This window comes from Anabrus simplex, chromosome 1, assembly GCF_040414725.1.
Source record: "Anabrus simplex isolate iqAnaSimp1 chromosome 1, ASM4041472v1, whole genome shotgun sequence".
NCBI lineage: Eukaryota > Metazoa > Arthropoda > Insecta > Orthoptera > Tettigoniidae > Anabrus > Anabrus simplex.
Window position 1 is genome coordinate 329371350 of NC_090265.1, and position 4850 is coordinate 329376199.

Below are 4850 nucleotides of genomic sequence, written 5' to 3' on the forward strand. Positions count from 1 at the left end.
AGGAAGATGGTTGGAACGGAGTCCACTGTGGTGGTGCTTCGTCGGCAAAGTACGAAGGACAAGACGTCACTCGATGGATCTGGCGGTCCAAGTCGATTCCGCAGGCGAGAAAATGTGAAACGGCATCAACTGAGTGGAGATGTAGCAGGACCCGACGTGTAGGAACGAAGTCTTGCAGTATCCTTGAGACGCTTCGGGCTGGGACGTGTGCCAGTTGGAGTTTGGGAAGTAAGTCCTGGTCAGAGAGGGCGGGATAGATGTTATGGACACGCAGCTAGACATGGTACTGGGGAGGCTGACTACCAAGTAGGTGTCGGCCAAATATGCTGATTGAATCGGCGGGAAGCTAAGTTATAGATGGTGAGCCACCCAGCCGAGCAAAAATGATTTGAAGATGCGACGGAGTTCGGTGCAATCCAAATCAGAGATGTGTTGTTCCAAGAATTCGCACCTTTCACCGCCTTTTTATTGCATCGTTAAGCGTGTGGGAGGTGCGCAGATCGATGAGCAGTGGATAGGGGAGATGCGCGCGCACAGGCGATGATTGCACACTCTGGTGGAATAAGTTTAGTACGATAGTCGATGCATGCATATCGATGGGCGATAGATGTGCACTCTAGTCGGAGAAAAAAAATATCTCGATTAATGTGCACTCTAGTGGATGAAGTTTAGTTGATATGTGCATACTCTAGCGGTAGCTGATAAAAACTTACCTTACTGCTGCTATTTTTACAGAGCTAAAACCTCACTGTTGCTACCTTATGCATGTGGTGGCAGGCAATTTAAAATCCACGTGCTTTTGACATCTGCTACTTTGACAGGTCTAAACCACGTAGGCACGTGATTTTTAAACAAGTAAACGTGGCTTACTTTAGTGCTGCTATCTTGACCTTACTGCTCCTATCTAGGGGCGAGGAATTTAAAATCTATCTGCTTTTTTAACAGGTCGTAACCAGGTGCACTTGTTTTGCCGCGGAGTTTAAACAGGTAAACATGGCTAACCTCAGTACTGACATCTTGACCGAGCTAAACCTGACTGTTGCCACCTTATGCGCATAGTGGTGCGTCATTTCAATTGAGATTGATGGGACTTTGCCACGCTGCGGAATTTGAAGACTTAGCGAGGAGTCTAACTACAGGCAAGCTGCCCTTCTGAACATACCCTCCTCCTCCTCCTCTTACTACTGATACTACTACTAATACTACTACTACTACTACTACTACTACTACTACTACTACTACTACTACTACTTACGCTTTTCCATTGAGGAGGGAGCGGTAGGAATGTCCTTATTCGACATCACAAAACATGTTAACAATTAGTGTTGAGGACAGAAAAACTTATAACGCAAAACATTGTGAAAGTAATCTCTTTTTGTTGATACCAACGCACTTGTATGCAATTAGTGCACACACATAGAATTGCAAATGTTGTATATCTGTATCCGACATACTTTTTTCGTAATTACTGCAGATAAAATGATTACTACTTAGCAGGGGATACCCTCGTCCTAAGAAGATGGATATTGCGGGATTCGAACACACATGCAACAGAGAAAAAATCTGTTTGGTTACCGTAACAGAATAAAAAGTCATACTACTCTGCAGATAAAATAATTTTACTAAGCAGGGGATACCTTTGTTCTACATCATATTGTGTTAAGGAGAAAAATTATAGATTCAAACCCTGTTCTAACACAACAAAAATATTATAGGATTGAAACTTTGTTCGAAAGGGAGAGGAATAGAAATGTACTTCCCCTTAAATTAATAATTACTACTATCATGCAGGTAAAATGAGCTGTAAGGGGGATCGGAAATGTATATTGTTAACTTACCTTGATTTTAGGGACAACTATTTACGCGACACTCTTTTTTAGTCGACAGTTGTTTTAAATCCATGTAACTTCGAAGGATTTACTTTTACGAATCGAACCCTTAGTCTTATAAACTATGATCGAATGCCGACACTTACAACAAGTGTTTTGTGATTAGAACACTGAATGACTGATTAACACATGTTATGAATATAGATTTAAACACTAGAGTTTTTTATGGCCTACTGTAATGTTTACAAGACTAGAATCGAAGAGTATAGTCGATGCCGTCACCTACTGCACCCTTGGAGAGCTGTTTCGGTGACCACTTAAAGTTCAATGTTGCCACGGCTGCTCCTAAACATACATATACTCACCGAAACCTGAGGACTCTTCTCACTGGTGATCGGTCCCTGTCGTCGATTATGGATGCATATAGGGATCATATGTCCAAGGATAGCGATCCACTAAATAAAAGATTGTGGCACAGACTGATCCTTTAAAATATGTGTATAAACTTTCATTAAGTAAGATCGGATAAAATAGAATACTAATTTAAACCAAAGAACAATGAAAATGCAATCTTCCTAAATTCAAAAGTTAAATTATAGCCAGAGGCAAAGGCTGTTTCATAACTACCATTCTTCAAAATAAATCTTAACTATATTATTAATAAAAATTCCAAAAGGAAATTTGTATATAAACAAACTATAATGACGTAATTAATTAATTGAAATTATTGATTACAAATGTATTTCCAACCTCTAAATGAGCTAAATGGATGTGCTTTACGAGGATGAAACTCCAATAATAATAATAATAATAATAATAATAATAATAATAATAATAATAATAAACCAAGATCGATAGCTGCAGTCCCTTAAGTGCGGCCAGTACCCAGTATTCGGGAGATAGTACGTTCGAACCCCACTGTCGGCAGCCCTAAAGATGGTTTTCCGTGGTTTCCCATTTTCACATCAGGCAAATGCTGGGGCTGTACCTTAATTAAGACCACGGTCGCTTCCTTCCCATTCCTAGGCCTTTCCTGTCCCATCGTCGCCATAAGACCTACTGTGTCGGTGCGACGTAAAATAAATAGCAGTAGCAAAATAATGTATTTAAACCATTATTACGTGAATTATTTTTAGAAATATTATTCCTAATTTTTTGTAAAATACCGTAAGTCATAGAAATTTCCATAATTACTATCATTAATATTTATGGTTTAGTCCATTTAATAGTTCTGGGACCACCATTTGATGAATATAAAATTTATTTTCTTATTTTGTTTTTAGGGCGACTATGGACCATGTTAAGTATCACTCATTTCTGGTTCTTCTTCTTTTGATCAGCCCAGTATTTCTTCATGCTTTGGGAATGGACTTCTTTACGTTCCTGCGACCAGGAGTTGTCGGTCCGTTTTCTATTGTTGTGATCTTGTTTGAAGATGATGTTGATGATGATGATGATGATTATTATTATTATTATTATTATTATTATTATTATTATTATTATTATTATTATTATTATTATTATTCAAAGAATAAACGATACATTTATGGAAAGCACGTGGCAGTAAAGTGAAATACGATGAAGCTGAACAAAGTGGAGATACTGTAGAATGAGGTCCTTCAGAGAGTTTATTGAACGATACAGTTCCTGGTCCGAAGTGTGCGCAGTTCTCCCTAATTCTCGGTTACATATTGTTGTTAATCTGAAGCCGACAGCGGTGCTGTAGCCGAAGACTCATGAAACCAATCGTTGACGATAACTCTCTTATTATGTGTTCTATCGAAAAGAGTGAAATGGCTTCATAAAGCCTTTAATCCACCTTCAAATCATGACAATTTGTAAAACAGTCCGTTAATGATATCTTCCTAATTATTCCTCGAACGAAATGATGCACACGAGAAAATATCTTTAGAAATTGATTTCCATTAAGACAGGTAGATTTCGATTAAGTTTGGTTGTATATATTTTGTGGGAGTGCAAAATAACGTATTTGGTTAATTCATGGATTTAGAAACAACATTGGTCCTATAACCTACCCAAGGACAGGTTGATTTTAAATACGAAGTTTGGTAGAAATATATCCGGGCGTTTTCAAGTTGTAAGAACTCAGAATCAATCAATCAATCAATCAATCAATCAATCAATCAATCAATCAATCAATCAATCAATCAATCAATCAATCAATCAATCAATCAATCAATCAATCAATCAATCAATCAATCAATCAATCAATCAATCAATCAGTCAATCAATCAATCAATCAATCAATCAATCAATCAATCAATCAATCAATCAATCAATCAATCAATCAATCAATCAATCAATCAATCAATCAATCAATCAATCAATCCTGATCTGCATTTAGGGCAGTCGCCCAGGTGGCAGATTCCCTATCTGTTGTTTTCCTAGCCTTTTCCTAAATGATTTCAAAGAAATTGGAAATTTATTGAACATCTCCCTTAGTAAGTTATTCCAATCCCTAACTTCCCTTCCTATAAATGAAAATTGCCCCAATTTGTCCTCTTGAATTCCAACTTTATCTTCATATTGTGATATTTCCTACTTTTATAAACGCCACTCAAACTTATTCGTCTACTAATGTCATTCCACGCCATCTCTCCGCTGACAGCTCGGAACATACCAATTAGTCGAGCAGCTCGCCTTCTTTCTCTCAATTCCTCCCAACCCAAACTTTGCGACATTTTTGTAACGCTACTCTTTTGTCGGAAATCACCCAGAACAAATCGAGCTGCTTTTCTTTGGATTTTTTCAGTTCCTGAATCAGGTAATCCTGGTGAGGGTCCCATACATTGGAACCATACTCTAGTTGGGGTCTTACCAGATAGTCATTACTTCACCTGAAACGGATAACTGAACGAAACTTTCGCCAAAATCGTACAGACACACCGTCCTTACGATTTTATGTATTTACTAGCTGGTTCGCTACAGAACTCTATGTTGTACACAGAATTCTAGGTTAGGTAGTGTACATGTTGTGAGCAAGATTGTAATAAATTGCCT